The sequence below is a fragment of the Azolla caroliniana genome, unplaced genomic scaffold, assembly GCF_043228905.1.
Source record: "Azolla caroliniana isolate FFs.n. ecotype wild unplaced genomic scaffold, voAzoCaro1.0.p SCAF_15, whole genome shotgun sequence".
NCBI lineage: Eukaryota > Viridiplantae > Streptophyta > Polypodiopsida > Salviniales > Salviniaceae > Azolla > Azolla caroliniana.
This window is the reverse complement of record NW_028230450.1, coordinates 4,020,778-4,039,994: the sequence shown is the minus strand read 5'-3', so window position 1 is coordinate 4,039,994 and position 19,217 is coordinate 4,020,778.

Sequence of the window (19,217 nt, the reverse complement as noted above, 5' to 3'; positions counted from 1 at the left end):
TGTTTCAGTGAATGTATAACATCTACACGAAAGTCTAGATGACTCCAAGTGCGTCATCATAGTGAGAGAAGGGGCCTTATCATCGACAGAAGATCGCAATTGTTCTGAGGTGGAGTTAAGTAAAGAGTGTGTGGAGCCGGGTTAGGTTTACGATAGAGGAAAATGCGCTGAGTATAATTTTTTTATCAATCAACGAAAGATACATGAATATGCTTGACTAAAACATCGAGCTTATATGGTCATATGAAAGCTACTTAATATTATTTTCAGAGCAAAATTATTAGTTACCTTAAGATGACTGGAAGTGTTTCATCTGAGCTACGAAGCGTCGGTGTACCTTCGATTGTTACGGGCATGACCATATAATATCCTGTGGTGAGAATTTATCATAGTATTCTATACATGTGTATAAGTGTGAGGCGTAAACGAGAGTGGAAAGAAGGGGAGGATTACTTTTAATCCTCGGAATTGAGACAACCCATTAGGCCAAGTGTGAACTTGCCTGGGGGCCTTGGGTATCGCTATAAATATGAGGCCTAGCTACCCTGATTTGATCATATCTTGACTACATTGAGACTGTGTTTCATGGTGGGTCAACCCTTGTGGCGAGCGCGCCAACACCAAGTACGACTTGATGCCACGGCGGTGGTATAGGACGTCGATCGAGGCTCGAGTCTGTCTCGATCCCTTCGCTCAAGGGTGGTCGGGTGGATGGGCACCCTTCTTTCTCTGTCTCCTTTCTATCAATCTATGTTTTATCCTTATCATATGCTTACTTTAGATCATAACTCTAACAGTTGGTATCAAAGGTTATGTTTCTAATGTTTCCTTTGTTTAATTTGTCTTTTTGATGGATGGTGATCGATCGACGTGCGGTCGACCTTCATCCAGATAGCGATCAACAAAGGAACTTCGGTAACTCATTCTTGTTTTTTTTTGTATTTTTTCTTCTCCCATCTAATCATGTATATGGTCAATATGAAATTTTTTTCATTGATGTAATGATGTTGTAGTGGGAATTAATTGGTTTTATAAAACATTTACATATGTGTATGAGGTCTGTTGAGAATCAAGCTCAACTTGGTCTAGTGTGTGAACTCACCTTGAGAGTGAAGAGACACCTCAACGGTCAAGAGTCACCATTATGTCACCTTTCTATTCCAACATTTAGAATGAGTCATAGAATCATATTCTATGACACATAACTTATGAGCTTTCACATTCCCCATGCTCCATGAGGCTTGTAGTTAATGAAGAGAGAGAGTGACTACATAAAGCACCCTCCTCCCACCTTGTATAATGTTGAGTCTTTCTCCTTTGTCAATATACTTTTAACCTAGCGTATACTCTGTGTCTCTCTCTCTCTCTATCTCTATCTCACACACACACACAGTTCACACCTATTCCGCTTCACAAGAATCCATCTCTTGATTCTTTACATGGTATCAGAGCGAGGTTGGTAGCTCGATCTAGCCCATTCGCCTCATCGTGATTGTGTGTTGTGCTCTACACCAACGACCAAGAACCGGCTCATAGCTATCGTAGCTTCGCTACATAGCTCGCATTCGAAGAGAGAAGAAGAAGAAGAAGAAGAAGAAGAAGAATCGACATAATGAATACTCAAATAGGGAGCGCTCTCCCTACCGAGAAGTTGGATCGAAACAACTTCGCATCTTGGGAGTACAAGATGCACCAATACCTTGTCGGACAAGGCTATTGGAGCTACATCAAAGGAGCGCATGAAGACCGACCCGCCGAAGCGGCTCCCGGATACGCGACATGGGAGCAAGCCGCAAGCCCCGTGATGTATTCTTTGGCGACATGTGTTCACGACCACATGCTCGGTTACATTCGAGAAGCCAAGACGTCGAAGGAAGCATGGGAAAATCTACGAAAGCTTTTCGCCGCCAACACGACCGCAAGGAGGCTTCAACTCCGCCAAGAGTTGAACAACATTCAACAAAGGGACATGTCCATCACGACATACACCTTGAAGATCAAGGAGCTTTGTGACTCGCTCGGCTCAACAAGCGTAAGTATAGATAATGATGAGATGGTGCAAATATGCCTCGGTGGTCTCGCACCACGTTTCGGCGCGATGCGAACCGCCATTCAAGGACGGGAGAAATCTCCCTCCTTCTTCGAGCTCCAATCAATGCTATTGGTTGAAGAAAACTACGTGTGTACAAGGAGCAATGAGTCGGAAGGCCACATGCTCTACACGCACTCTAATGGAGGAAGAGGACCCGGACGAGCGAGAGGCCGAATCGGCCAAGGACAAGGCGGACCAGGTCCGACCTACGATAACAACTCCCAATTTCAGCCGCAAAACGGAGGCCAACGAGGAACCTTCGCAAGAAGGGGGAGCTTCCACTCCGGCCCGAGCCGTCAAAATGCAACCGAATGCGGATATTGCGGAAAGCTCGGCCACCACGAAGAAGAGTGCCGAAAGAAGATGCGTGAATCGGCTTCCACAAGCCAACAACTCACAAATTATGCGCACAATTCCGACTACGAAGAGTATAGCGGAATGTACGGGCACAACTCTGACTACGAGGATCGTGGCAGAATGTACGCATACAACTCTAACCGTGGCGGAATGTTCATGATGAAACATAGAGCAAACTCTATGTCGGCCTCTACCTCAACTAGTGCCCTCAATCCGGAGGACGTATGGTTTGTTGACTCCGGAGCCTCAAACCATATGACCTCCCATAAAGAATGGTTTCTCGAACTTCAAGAGCCGGAGCAACCCGGTTATGTCGAAACCGGAGATGACACTACGCACCCGATTCGGCACATCGGCAATGTTCCGTTCGGCGAAAGAGGTAAGCAAACATACATTAAAAATGTCTTGCATGTACCCACCATCACAAAGAATTTGGTCTCGGTCGGCCAAATGGTTGAGCAAGGGATGCAAGTACGATTCGACCAAGAAGGGTGTTTCATCGAAAAAGAAGGCCGAATCATCGCACGCGGTAGAAGAGAGGGCCGGATGTTCATTCTCGATTCGCACGAGATGAAATCCGCCATGTTCGCGAAAAGCACGAAAGCCGAATCCGACATAGAGCTATGGCATAAGCGAATCGGCCACATCAATCTCAACAAACTCAAAGGAGTCGAAGGAGTCGTCATCAGACTCCCGACATTCAAAGAGAAGGAGATTGAAGGTGTATGCGAAGAGTGCCAATTCGGCAAGCAACACCGACACCCATTTCCGAAGGAGCAGAATGTGAGCAAAGGCATACTCGACGTAATTCATTCCGATGTATGGGGTCCGGCTCAAACGGCGACATTCGGCGGATGCCGATATTACGTGCTCTTCATCAACGATTTTTCTAGGCACACTTGGATCTACCCGATGCGGCAAAAGAGCGAAGTGTTCGGACACTTCCAAAATTTCAAGAATGAAGTCGAGAAAGCCACGGGCCGACATGTACGATGCCTTCGATCGGATGGCGGCAAGGAGTACTTCTCGGACGATTTCACGACGTAACTCCGAAAGGAAGGAATTCGGCGAGAATTCACTTGCCGACACACTCCGCAACAAAACGGAGTAGCCGAGCGCAAAAATCGGCACATCCTTGAAGTAGCGCGGCAAATACGATCGTCTACCTAATGAACCGGTGCACAACATCCGGCGTGCACGAGGTCACTCCACACGAAAGATTCTTCGGAAAGAAGCCGAACCTATCACATGTTCAGATATTCGGCTCCATTGCGTACGTGCACATCCCCGACAAGAAGCGTCAAAAGCTTGACCCGAAGTCGGAGAAATGTATCCTCGTAGGATACTCACTGGAGCAAAAGGGGTACAAGTGCTACAACCCCTCAACTGAAAAATTTCGGGTAAGTCGAGACGTCGTCTTTGAGGAGTCCGCATCCTGGTACGCACCAGAGACAACTTCGACTCCGACCCCGCTCGACCCGGAATCCACCGAACAAGAGATAGAGGACGAAGATCACCTTACGCGCATGTTCGAAGAAAGTCTGATCACGACCCGATTGAGCGGACCACAAGAGCCTTTGAGCGATCAAAGCACATCATGGCCTAGCCCGAAGATGGACAAAGGCAAGGCGAAAATGGCGGAATACGAAGACGATCGCTTCACCGACAATGAGTCAACTCACTCACTCGACAGTGAGTTCGGCGGTTTCGAGGTACCAATCGGAGCAAAGAAAGCCCTCATCTCTGCAAATGAAACGCTCCGCCGATCCACTCGTGAAAAGAACCCCGTAAGCCGATTCGGCTACAACGATTATATGGCATACCATTATGCCTTCATGATGAAGGTAGCAACAATACGGGAGCCGGAAACCTTTTCGGAAGCCGTGAAGGACCTGCGATGGATCGAAGCAATGAACAAGGAGATGCAGGCACTATGGAAGAACGAGACATGGGATCTCGTTTCCACCTCACCACACAAAAAGGCGATTGGATGCATATAGATCTACAAGGTGAAGTATAACGCCGATGGCTCCGTAAACCGCTACAAAGCATGACTCGTAGCGAAAGGCTACGCCCAAATGCACGGAGTTGACTACGAGGAGACCTTTTCCCCGGTAGCAAAGATGACAACGGTGCGGACCATAATTGTGCTTGCCGCGGCGAAAGGGTGGCACCTCCATCAAATGGACGTCAAGAACGCCTTTCTACAAGGCGAATTAGAAGAGGAGGTGTACATGATCCAACCACCCGGCTTCAGCTTGAGCACCCATTCGAAAGCGGTTTGCCGACTCAAGAAGCCACTCTACGGCCTCAAGCAAGCACCGCGTGCTTGGCATTCGAAGATAACGCAATATCTTCATCAAATCGGCTTCTGTATGTCAAAATCGGACAACTCCCTCTACATACGAAGCGATTCCGCAAGTCCGATCGTCATCATTCTATATGTGGATGACCTAGTCATTGGAGGTGAGCATCTCGTCGAAATCAATAAAGTCAAATCCCTCCTTTCCGACAAGTTCAAGATGACAGACATGAAGGAACTCCACTACTTCCTCGGCATCGAGGTAATTCGGACTCTGGCCGGAATCATGATCTCTCAACGGTACTACATCCTCAACTTGTTATACAAGTTCGGGATGGCTGAGTGCAAATCCACGGCAACACCACTCGATCGCAATCTCAAACTAGATGCGAACTCCGGCACCAAAGCGTGTGAGCCGACTCAGTATCGGCAACTCATCGGGAGTCTCATCTACCTCATGATCACACGACCCGATCTCAGTTATCCGGTCGGTCTCCTAAGCCAATTCATGCAAACACCGCGTGTTACTCACTTGGATTGCGCTAAGCGAGTTCTACGCTACGTGAGCGGCACAATGGATTGCGGCATCCTCTACAGGACCGCGATGCCGATACGACTCGAGGGGTACACAGACGCCGATTGGGCCGGCTACAAAGATGATAGAAGATCAACCTCCGGATTAGTTTTCTCCCTCGGCAGTGGAGCAATATCTTGGAGTAGCAAAAAGCAGCCTACCGTCACTCTTTCGAGTACGGAGGCGGAATACAGAGGCGCAGCCGTAGCTGCATGTGAAGCCATATGGCTCAAGAGGATTTTGAAGGATCTGGGCGTACCCATCAAGGATCCTACTTCCCTTTACTGCAACAACATGAGCAGTATCTATCTGGCTCGGAACCTGGTGTTCCACGTGCGGACAAAGCACATCGAATTGCACTATCACTTCATCCGAGAGCGCGTTCTAGCTAGCGATGTCGACCTACAACACATTAGCACCAATCTTCAAATGGCCGACATCATCACTAAAGCCTTAGGAGCCGACAAGCTATGGCAATTCATGACCGATCTCGGATTGACGATCCTTGACCTACCAAGCTTGAGGGGGAGTACTGAAGACACTACGCAATAACGCATGGATTCCGCAACCACGCAACGAAGCAGTGAAGAGCCGATCTACCGCGCAAAGCCGCGAAGAAAGACGCAAGCCGAACCACAAACTTCGTAACTACGCACAACGCAAGCTGGAGCACGGATTCCGCAACTCTGCATAAAGCGAGTCGACGCGGACTCCCGAATGTGAATTGAAGCGGATTTCGGATACCGCCTGAAACCGACCTGACTTGAGCTTGAGGGGGCATGTTGAGAATCAAGCTCAACTTGGTCTAGTGTGTGAACTCACCTTGAGAGTGAAGAGACACCTCAACGGTCAAGAGTCACCATTATGTCACCACTTTGTATTCCAGCATTTAGTATGAGTCATAGAATCATATTCTATGACACATAACTTATGAGCTTTCACATTCCCCATGCTCCATGAGGCTTGAAGTTAATGAAGAGAGAGGGTGACTACATAAAGCACCCTCCTCCCACCTTGTATAATGTTGAGTCTTTCTCCTTTGTCAATATACTTTTAACCTTGCATATACTCTGTGTCTCTCTCTCTCTCTATCGCTATCTCACACACACAAGGTCAATACCTCATTTGACATATATTTAATATGTGATTAGTTTCGTATGCATTTGAGGTTAGTACCTCAATTGTGTATTACGTTCACATACATATGTTACGTATGCGTATGAGGTCAATACCTCGATTTTTATGTAAATGATATGTGTTTGGTGGCGTATGCATAAGAGGTCAATACCTCAATTGCGTATTACGATTAACCCTTATTATTGGATGTTTCGTGTGCGTAGAGGCTAAGGCTATATGCGTCGATTACGTGTCTCGATTTCATCATATGTTGGCTATTTGATGTTACAATTTTTTTTAATATATGCATATCTGGTCACGTGTATACGTGTTTGATCGTATATATGTGATAAATATAAATGTGTATGTTAGTTAGAACGTGATTTCTATATCGAATGTTGTCCTTTTAGGGGAAAGGATCTTGGTGTCCATCCTCACATTTTTGTGAGAATAGCATAGTCATCATTCTTTTCTCAACAATCTTTTTTGTTGACATCCCCGTTGGTCACTTCGATTTCGTTACGTAATGAAACGATCATAGTCACAATGATGGTGAGAACGTAGGGCTTGACCCACTTCATGTGAGGTCGCTCCTAGGACACACATATCCAACATCCCACCATGAGATCATTCTTACGAAAGGCATTCGTAATGACGTAACCATGTGATGGGCCACGTAGGTCTACTACGAAAAGAGGGCTCATTTGGCTTGACCATTAGGTTGCACTTTGGCGTATGCCATCGTAATTATGAGACTTGAGGTTAGGTAACTTACCAACATAATTTGTGGTAAATGAGGGGGAAATAAGGACTCTTGACATATATGTTTCTTTTAAAAAAACATATATAAGAAAATGCCTCGCATATCTCTTATACGCATAAAACATTAAACATTCAATAAGAGCAACCTATTTGGTTAGCTCAAGTGTTTAATGCATTTGTTCTCAAGGTCTCGAGTTCAAATATGACCAAGACCATACAACATTGTTGATACATATGACTATAATAGATGTTTAGACTTTAGGTCTAAGTGTACTTCGGGGTCCTCGTCATAGGACTTAAAGAGCCAAAACCACATATGTGGGCACAGAAACATAGTTTATTGTTAACATTTTTTTCATGTATAAACTATTCATGACGCGAACATACATGGTTCAGCCTCGGGGAGCCGCAATGAAAAAATTGATATAGAGGCCAAGGAAAGAAATTCATTTGTCACCCCCATGGTTTTTAAAACACCTTTATGTTACCATAGTAACCTGGTCTTAAACCTCATCTCATACGTCTAATGGGGTATTGACGTGAGATCATGACATCTATTAATGATTGCCCATGATATGTTTACATCACGACTTGATGTTATGACTATTTGCCTGACCTCTTCCTATTTCTTTGCTAGAAATAATCATTCAATGGCTCAGAATAATGACCCGATGTCATCCGCCCAAGCGGAAGGAACTCAAGGAAATCCTTTTGGACCAATGTCCATTGAGTCATATTTTTTACAAATACAACATTTCCTTAGTTCAACCGTGCATCAGATGTCCGAAATTTGGCAATCTCAAAGTGCTCTCGAGGCATGTGTCATTAGTTTACAACGTGAGACAAATAGACCCAATGAGTGTCAGGGTGAACCATCATTTGTTGTAAAGCCATTTATGGGAGAAAAAAGGAAAGAACCGAAGAAGCAATCTGCACGTGTTTGGGTCGATGGGACTCTCATTTTGAGCTCTATCCCACGCTAGATAGTACGAAGATTGCATATGTCGGCCAAGAACTAGGGGGTAAGACCGCTGCCTAGTGCTGTGGGCTCCGAACTTTGGGGAAATTGCCCGACACCTAGACAGATTTTGTCACAGTTTTTAAGAGCCAATTTCTGCAACCTCCCTCTCAAAACGAGGCAGCACAAGCTTTAATGAACCTCTCTAGCAGGAAGTTTTCCTCGCTAGAAGACTATGTCCACCATGCTAGAACCCAAATCCAAAAATCAGGTCTAGAAGGGGACAATTGGTTAATAGCTTGTTTTGTCAATGGCATCCCAATTCGGACTATCACTAGATAGTGCACGATAAGGATCCAAAATCTTTCGACGAGGCTGTTTAAATAGTTCTTCGCTATCAACGCACTTCGAAGAAGAACCATAACAAACCCAACGAAGCGTCCGGGACTAAGCAGTCACAATTCGTTGGGAAACGCAAGACACCCAATGAATTCATGGATCACGATTGTAAGTGACAACATCCTTTTTGCGTATTCTACAAAAAGAAGGGTCATACCATGGAACAATGTCGAAAGCTTCAATGGAAAGAGCACGACAACAAAGCAAAAGTTGCAGACCATAAAGGTCAAATTCCTAATGTCCTTGAGGTCTATACACATCATTTAAGTAATTGTCAATGTTCTTTCCCTGACTATGTATTGGGACCCAATGATTTACTACGTGCAAACGGGTATGTCAATGGATCTCCGGTGCAATTTTTATTTGATTCGGGAAGCTCACACAATTTTATGAATGATCGTTTGGTTCAGATATGGGGAATCCAATCCACCGTAAGTGATCACACTGTTGTCCGCCGGAATAGTAACCAACGGACAAGAGCGTAGGAATAAGAAATAATATAAGATCATAACACATGTAACGCTTCACGCAGGAAGCGTGAACGGCTAGATAGACCCTACGTATATAAAGAGCAGAAAACCTCTGATAGAGGGAGCGTGTAATTTTGGAATGTAAAGAAACGTATCATAAAAGAATTCTATCTTCTTTGAAATTCTGTGTATAGCTACGGCTAATCCACTGTGTGTCTGGAATACCTAAGCGTGTAAGAACGTAAGTGTTGTCGTGACTCTTGAGTAGGAAGCAGAGAGAGAGCGATGGCGATAGAGATAACGATAACGATAGAGATGGCGAGAGCGGTAGAGATAGCGATAGTGATAGCAAAAGAGAGTGAAAAAGGGAGAGAGTGCGAGAGAGAGAAAAGTATAAGTGAGAGATAAGAAATGGGAATGAGATTATATTATGAGAAAGAAGATTACAAGGAGTAGGCTAAGGGCTAAAGACTGGTGTTGAACCGAATGAGTTGTGATGAGTGTATGGACTCTTATTTATAGGCCCTTATGGAGTATTCTAGAATGTTCTAGAATATTTTAGATATTTATGAATAATAATAATAATAAATATAATCATGAAATATTCAAGAACATTCTAGAATAATCTAGAATGTTCTAAATATCTCGTAATAACTAAACATATAATTATTATGATTACATCTCACATATGTTATTACAATGGTTAAAGTACAATATGTAAACCAAGAGGTTATGGGTTCGATTCCTGGTTCGCCAAGATGAATGTCATGATAAGCCAAGATGTATGTCTTCATGACATTATCCCCCCTTTTCGATGACGAGTTGCACGAGTCGGAAGAAAAGAGTTCAGACTTGGTTTATGAGGATATTGGTTGTGAAATGCAACAACCATGTCGGAGGCATTGGCAAGATGTTCGGCAGGCTCCCATGTTCGATCATTAGGTGTATAGCCTAACCAATCAACCAAGTAGTATAGTTTGTTGCGAATGATCTTGGAGTCGAGGATAGCGGCAACCTCATATTCAGAGCCATTGGAAACGTCAATTGGAGGTGGGGGAGGTATAACACGACCCGGAATAGAGCTCGTTGTGTAGGGCTCCAAAAGTGAAACATGGAAGACCGGGTGAAGACGCATATGAGGAGGAAGATCAAGACGAAATGTCACATCATTGATCTTACCACTTATGACATATGGGCCAAAACGTTGATAATCCAATTTGTAGCAAGGTCGGGTCGTTTTAATGCTACCTTGTAAGAGCCATACAGGATCGCCTACTTGAAATGTAGTCGATGAATCACGCCGATGACGGTCAGCAATCTTCTTTTGAGTGTTTTGGGCTTCACATAAATGATGCAAAAGCATATCCTGAACTTCTTGGAGTCGAGTGAGCCGATCTTCAGCAGCTGGGTTTTTTGGGAGTTCAGGATGTTCAAGCATCGTCCAACGAGGATGGTACCCAATGTTTGCAAAAAATGGGGAATATCCAGTAGAAGAATGCTCGGAGTTGTTATAAGCAAATTCTGCCAAAGGTAGTAAATCCACCCAATCATCTTGTTGATAGTTGACAAAACAACGTAGATATTGCTCGACTGTTTGGTTGGTGCACTCACTCTACCCATTAGTCTCTGGATGGTAGCCGGAAGAGAGTTTACAAGAAGTATGTAAGAGTTTGAACATGTGCCGCCAAAATTTCGAGATGAATTGGGGACCCCGATCACTGATAATATCATCCGGAAGACCATGATGGCGAAACACCTCCCGCATGAGTAAATCAGCTGTCTCTTGACTAGTAATGGTCTTTGTGCATGGAAGGAAATGTGCCATCTTCGTAAAACGATCGACAACCGTGAGAATCGAATCAAATCCCTTGGAAGGTGGAAGATCCGTAATAAAGTCCAAGGAAATAGATTTCCATGGGCTCTCCGGAATAGGCATTGGCTGTAATAAGCCATATGGATGATGTCGAGGCTTTTTTGATCGGCAACATGTATCACAGCTACGAACATAATCCGTAACAAAATGGCGAAGCCGTGGCCACCAATATCGGCGAGAAATCAACTCAAAAGTCTTGTGGATGCCGAAGTGTCCCGCCATTGGTGTGTCATGACATTGTTGCATGACTTTGAGTCGAGAAGGACCGTCAGGCACATACAAGAGAGTTTGTCGAAAAAGTAACCCATCATGCCAACTAAACTGGGTGTAGTCTAGACGAGGATTTTGAGTTTGGGAGCTAGATGCACGATTTGGGATAATATGGCTCAAAACCTCTTGGGCGAACGCATCAGTCGCAATCTGCTCACGAATGGAATCAAGAAGCCTTGAATCTCCCGGTGTGTTGATGGTATGCATTGCCATTATTCGTAGACGATCAGAACCTAAAAGGATTTGCTTTTGGCTTTCAAATGCGGCCTCTCCAGGTTGAAGTTCCATATACGAACGGGCTTTCAAATGCGGCCTCTCCAGGTTGAAGTTCCATATACGAACGTCTAGATAAAGCATCTGCTTTTCCTTGTTGCATCCCAGGGCGATATAGAATTACAAAATCGAAACGAGTTAAGAACTGCGCCCAACGAGCTTGTCGTCGATTCAAGACTCGAGCACTTTGAAAGTATGTTAGATTTTTATGATCATTGTAGACAATAATCTGCTGAGAAGAACCCTCCAGAAAATGACGCCATTGTTGAAAAGAATCCACAATGGCAAGAAGCTCTTTGTCGTGAATCTCATAGTTGATTTCTGCGGCTTCAAATTTTCGTGAGTGAAAAGCCACCGGGTGCAGTTCACCATCATCACCAATTTGGGATAGTACACTTCCGAGTGCGAAATCCGATGCATCAGCTTCAAGTATAAAGCGCCTCATTGGAACGACATGGATTAAGATTGGTGCGGATGTAAATGCTTGCTTTAAACCCTCAAATGCAGAGTTCGCATCTATACTCCATACAAATGGTCGATTCTTGTGCGTCAGTTGAGTGAGGGGCAACACAATTTTTGAATAATCTTTGATGAACTTGCGATAAAAGTTTGCGAACCCCAAAAAACATTGCACATCTCGCACGGACTGTGGTGTTTGCCAATCCAAAATTGTTTGAACCTTTGATGGATCCATAGAGATGCCATTTGAAGAGACTATGTACCCCAAAAACTCCACTTGACATTGGTCGAAACTACACTTCTCCAATTTTGCATAGAGACCATACTCTCGTAGTCGTTGCAAAACTTGGCGAACATGTATATCATGTTCTTCTTGAGTTTTTGAGTAGATCAAGATATCATCCAGGTAAACAATGATGAAGATATCGAGGAAGTCTCGAAAAATATCATTCGCCATATGTTGGAAGACTGCTGGTGCATTCGTGAGGCCAAAAGGCATCACTGTGTACTCAAAATGACCATAGCGAGTGCGGAACGCCGTCTTCCATTCATCCCCAGGACGAATTCGAACAAGGTTGTAGGCACCTCGAAGATCTAACTTCGTGAAATACTTTGCTTCACTGAGGCGTTCTAGAAGGCTTGAGATCAATGGGAGAGCATATCGGTTTCTAACGGTCACTTTATTCAAGCCTCGATAATCCACGACCATACGAAGCGTACCATCTTTCTTCTTAACGAAAAAGATGGGTGCACCAGCAGGAGATTTTGAATGTTGGATAAAACCATTTGCCAAGTTCTCATTGATATATTCTCGAAGAACCTCTAACTCCGTGGGCGAAAGATTATAAATTGGTCCCCATGGAGGCTCTTTTCCTGGCTGCAAATCAATTGGGCAATCATATGGTCGATGCTCTGGTAGTCTATTAGCCTTCACCTTATCGAACACATCGGAGAATTCTATGTACTTCTTTGGTAGTTGGACCCCCAATTCTTGTGAGCTAGATGAGGGAGTTGCTAAAACCGCAAATACCATCATGTCTTCCTTTCTTCCATCCTCTCGTAATTGATGTATAGAGATTGTTGAAATTGTGGGGGATCCTAGATCCTTAGTTGGAGCTTCAAGAGACTTGGATTGTACGGTGACCTCTTCAATAGTTCTTTTTCTCCAATCAATGGTTGGGTTATGTAACTCAAACCAAGGAAGACCAAGAACTAGAGAGTGCTCCGGACTACTAATGATGTTAAATGAGATGACACTAGCCAAATTACCTAGGACTACACGAATTGGTTCAGACTCTTCGACTATATCTCCTGATGCTATAGGGCGACCATCGATGACTCCTACAGCTACTGGGTTTGGGAGTTTTTTCAAGATGATGTTGTGAGTCAATGCAAACTCGCGATCCATGAAACAAGAATTGGCTCCGGAATCTAGGAGGGCAGAGGCTAGGGCACGATGACCTGTAGATGTGCTAAGCTCGACTTGTGCAGAAAAAACTCTACTAACTTGATTTGATGAAATGGAACCACAACTAGGTACTGACTCTACATAACTAGGATGGTCCAACCAAATGGCTCCTATTTTGGCCGGACTTATTCGTTTAACACATCCTCTAATTGGCTCAAGACATCAAATCTATTCTCATGGCATGGGCTATTAGGCTTAGTACTTAAGTTATTAGAAGTGATAGTAGAACTTGATGTAGGGTTGTCATGTGCACTTACTTGGTAAACTTGACGCCTGGGTTTATGTGGACAATTCACAGCTATATGTCCTGGACCACCACAGTAGAGGCATAGGCGATGCGCCCGACGTCGTTGTTTCTCAGCATCTGATAAGGGCCCTCGACGTTGTGTCGACTCTATTTCCATCGGAGTGGGACCATCCCTCGTAACGGGTCTAGAACCTTGTGGCGGTGTGGCGACTATAGAAGCGTATGTCTGTTCCGGTTGGCGGCGTAACATTTGTTGACGTTCAGAACGTCGCTCAAATAGGCGATTATCACATCGCACAGCTCGGCTAATAGCTTCAGTAAGAGACTTTGGATCTTCATGGAAAGTAAGAAGAAGATCTTTGACATCGTTACGCAAACCCTGACGGAATTGATCCATTAAGGCTGCCTCATCCCAAGGGATGTCGCATGCCAAGAGACGGAAATCTGCGGCATAAGCTGAAGCGGGACGATCTCCTTGTCGGAGTCTTCGAATCTTGTTTATTGCAGTCCTAGTGCTATCCGTATCTCCAAAACTAGCTTGAAACTCCTTAACGAATGCCTCGAAATCCTCCAGTAATGGTGATTTCTTCTCAAGAAGTGGTGCAAACCATGCTAACGCTGTACCGCTTAGCAAGGTTCCTATTAATCCCACACGGGCAGCATCAGTTGGATACCGATTGGGATGTAACTGAATCACCAAATGAACTTGATTCAGGAAACCTCGAAAGAGAGATCTGGTACCATCAAACTTGGCAGGGAGGCTAATCTTTGGTTCCCTTGGGGAGTTTTGAACCCCCGCCGCTTGTTCTCGTAATGTTAATATAGTAGCCTCAAGTTGATGAACCCGTTGTGATAACTCCTCATATTGATGAGCTTTCTCAGTACTGACTTGTTGAAGATCCCTGAGTAGCCTTTGATTTTCTTGCTCTAATGCCACAAACTTAGTGGTGAGCATATCGAGCTCCGAAAGGACACGCATATACTCTTGCTTGCTGACCGACTCCATAACCGCGGGGAAAAAAGAAAGAAGGATAAAGAAGAAAGCTTGCTAGGGTTATTGGAGAAAGGGAAAAGAAATATTCGGTTCAAACTGTCGTGACTCTTGAGTAGGAAGCAGAGAGAGAGCGATGGCGATAGAGATAACGATAACGATAGAGATGGCGAGAGCGGTAGAGATAGCGATAGTGATAGCAAAAGAGAGTGAAAAAGGGAGAGAGTGCGAGAGAGAGAAAAGTATAAGTGAGAGATAAGAAATGGGAATGAGATTATATTATGAGAAAGAAGATTACAAGGAGTAGGCTAAGGGCTAAAGACTGGTGTTGAACCGAATGAGTTGTGATGAGTGTATGGACTCTTATTTATAGGCCCTTATGGAGTATTCTAGAATGTTCTAGAATATTTTAGATATTTATGAATAATAATAATAATAAATATAATCATGAAATATTCAAGAACATTCTAGAATAATCTAGAATGTTCTAAATATCTCGTAATAACTAAACATATAATTATTATGATTACATCTCACATATGTTATTACAATGGTTAAAGTACAATATGTAAACCAAGAGGTTATGGGTTCGATTCCTGGTTCGCCAAGATGAATGTCATGATAAGCCAAGATGTATGTCTTCATGACAAGTGTAACCCTTGCTAAGGAGTCGGTTGTAGCCGTCTCCCTTATATGCTGATAGGTTACAGGGAACATTCCCCTACACATCATGCATAAATGCCTATTCGTTGTTCCACAACCACTTGGAGGTCTAGGTTGAAGGACTGACCATGGACTGTGTTCCTAATCGGCAACACTTTTGGCACGCTTGGTGATTTGTGTCTTCTCGCAGACGAGCAACGACGAATGGATGTTTAGCCGCAGACGCCCCAGAGAACCAACACGACAAGACCGGCTAATAACAAGGTCCGTCACACGCCAGGCAGAAGAACGTGCATGGCAAAAGCCTTGCCTCAGCAACCTCAGTACTACCGGCCGTGATTACAAAGGTGATTCTTCGCTCTCCCAATACCTCGACGAGACGCGGAGACTACGCTCACCACAGCCACCCTGTGGTCTTTCCCGACCCGCCGTCGCCCCTAGCATGGCCTTTGTCTACCCCCGCTTTAACGGCGAAACCGATGCCGCAACTCATATTCGCATGTTCCTTAATGTCTGGAATGCGAACCACATGGCACAGAGCCTTTCGGAGGCGGTAGCGCACCAGTCGAAAATGACAGAGTTCAGGTTAACATTGGATGGGCGAGCGGCATTTTGGCATTCACAGATGGATTTACCAGCAATAACAACCTTCGATCAACTGCAATCCGCTTTCTTGCGGTTCTTCCATTGGAGGGTTCCATAACGCGAAATCCTCGGATAGTTCTACACGATTAAGCAACTGCCGACCGAGACGATAGCAGACTTCAGCTTACGTTTCTAAAATTTACGGCGGAAACTAGAACGGAGCCCCGCAGAGGACGAGGCTCGAGAAACATTTCTAGCAACATTACGCCGACCCATCCGGGCAACGCTCAACAACAATAGTGTGAAAGGGGAAACGGCGGATATGGTCATTGAACGAGCGTTACAGCTCGAGTTGGACAACGAGGAGGAAAGGTTTTCTATGTCCTCCTTATAACAAGCGTTACCCCAGGACGAGGAACGCCAATTTCATCAAGCAATCCAGTGCACGATTTGCTTGAACGCGGGGCAGTCCGCAATGGAGTGCAATATGCGAATCCACTGCCCAATCTGCCACTCGAGGGCTCACACAGTCGATCAATGCGAATACAATATGTTGAACAGAGCCACTCCCGCAGTCCGCAGCATGGACACCCAACGTCCACCACACCGGACTAAACAAAGGAGTCAAGAAGACCGACCACGGTATAGGGATCGCAACCCACAGGATGACCGGCACCACCGGAATCGCTAAAATCACGACGATTCCGAGAAGGACGAACCAGAGGACGCGGATTATCGTGGACATCCGAGTTATGCTAAAGGGGGTCGGCGCTACGAGAATCACCGGCCGACAAACAAATGAGGCGGCTTCAATGGTTATCGTGGTAAGCCACGGAAATATCGAGATCACCGGCGTTAGGACAAAAGCTCGGGAGATGAGCGACACCAGGAACAACAACGAGACCAACAGCAACCACCGCATACGTTCCGAAAAACGAGGCCCGGACTGCAAGGAGCAAGTAGCACCAGGGGAGCGGCACACACCACCAAGAGCCGAGAAAGGTGAATCAAGCATCCATTGTTTTATTTGTCAGCAGCCCGAACATTATGCCACGCAATGCCCAGCATGCAAGGGAAAGGGGCCCGTTGTCAATACGATTACGGTGGAATTGCAGCAAGTCACGACACGCCAGCAAAGAAAAACGGTTGATTGGGCTGCACAAGATGAGATGCGCCGACAAGCCCAAGCATGGGTGGAAAAAGAAAACGCGACAAATACGGAACGCATGCGGAAGGAGTCCGCGAACACAATGGAGCGAGCAGAGGACGAAAGACCGGTCCTAGACCCCATTTGGTAGGCGTTAGCGGGCTGTGAGATAACGTTAACCATGGAGAAACTGTTGCAGCTAGTCCCACGCTTCCGCCAAACCATGGAAGAACGGGTGATAGGCATACCTGGGGTGAGTGTCACTACAAACCTTACAGAGGTTAGCGACGGACCGCTGGTAGTGGATCAGCACAACCTGGCTATTACATTAATATTACACGGACAGGAAATTCCTGGATGCGTAATTGACGGCGGCTCGGGCGTCAATGTAATTAGAGTGAAAACTTGTGAGCAGTTAGGCATTTTAGAATGGGAGGCTTGCCCATTCTGGCTCCGAATGGCAGATACCTGCTCAGTACGACCATTAGGGTTAATTCGCAAAATAGGCATTATCGTGGGCGGACACCACTTCGACATCTCGGCCGTCGTCCTCGCTTTGGACGCGCCAGGGGCGTACCTAGTGCTTCTGGGCAGACCATGGCTTCGGGCAGCAAATATCAAGCAGAGCTGGCAACACAAGTGTATCAGTTTCCGACACAGACGCACCAAGGTTCGCGTACCTACGGAAGGAAGCAAGCCACAACCCAAGGGTATAACACCATTATACGCAGAAGATATAAATATGTTGGCTGGGGTGGAGGATGCATAATTAGAGGCATAGCTAGATGAGCACCCATGGATCATTCCATTGTTCAAAATCGATGTCATCGCAACCGCGGCAGGATATGCCACAGCCACTGTGCTCCACGACGAGGCTTACGAACCAAACCCAGAGTCCATATTGGAACTCAGCAGAGCACGGGCGGCATTTGAAAGGGAAATGGAGATTTCACGATGAGTCACCGCTTCCGCCCTGGAAGAAGTAAATGTGGGTACGGAATCAGAGCCTTGTTTCCTCTCCATCGCAAAGGAATTAAGGCCGGACCAACAAAACACGATGATCGCAATACTCACGGAATATAAGGATGTGTTCGCTTGGGCTCACGAGGACATGAAGGAGTTAGATCCCAAGTTCTATCATCATAAGATCAATTTAGCAACCGACGCGAAACTCGTCCAGCAGCGCCACTACCGCATGAACCCGAACTACGCGATCCGCGTGAAAGAAGAAATTGACAAGCTCCTGAAGGCGGGGTTCATACGACCACTTAAACAAGCGACATGGTTAAGCCCGATAGTGGTCGTTCCAAAGAAAAACGGAAAAATACATGTATGCGTAGATTACCGAAAATTAAACGTCGTAACCATTACAGACGCATTTCCCTTACCCTTCACCGATAGCGTACTGGACACCGTCGCAGGTCATGAGATGTACAATTTTTTAGATGGCTTCAATGGCTATAACCAGGTATGCATGCATCCTGAGAACCAAGAAAAGACGGCATTTGTCACGAACTAGGGAGTATATGTGGCAGTTGTCATGATGTTCGGGCTAAAGACGGTGCCGGCAACATTTCAACGGACAATTACGGAGATCTTTGGGGAATACATTCCGTCATTCATGCAAGTTTTTTTAGACGACTTTGCGGTATATGGGAGAACAATAGACCATTTTATGCACTTACAACTGTGCCTGGAACGTTGCCGCACCACACGTTTAAGCTTGAATCCCGCGAAATGTGCTTTTGGCGTGACCAACGGGACTCTCCTGGGCCATATAGTCAGCAAGGAGGGAAGAGCGGTTGATCCGAACAAGATCTCCGTGATTACGCAAGCCAAAACTCCGACAAACGCCAAATCGCTCAGCCGGATTTTAGGACAAATACGGTGGCATAGTCGGATGATACGGTATTTGGCGGACTTCGCCACGCTGTTACATGCTGTCGTACATCAGACTCCTTTCCAATGGACTGCAGTGGAGGATAAGGCCTATGAGGCACTTAAGATAATCCTCACACAGGCCCCCGTCGTACAACCACCAGTTTGGGTGAAGCCATTCCACGTGTTCGTCGACGCCTCAGACATAGCAATAGGAAGTGCACCGAACCAAACTGGTACCGGCCAGTATACTACGCTAGTCGCAAATTATCAACAACAGAGCGTAACTATTCCACAACGGAGCGGGAGGCGCTAGGGATGATCTATAGCATC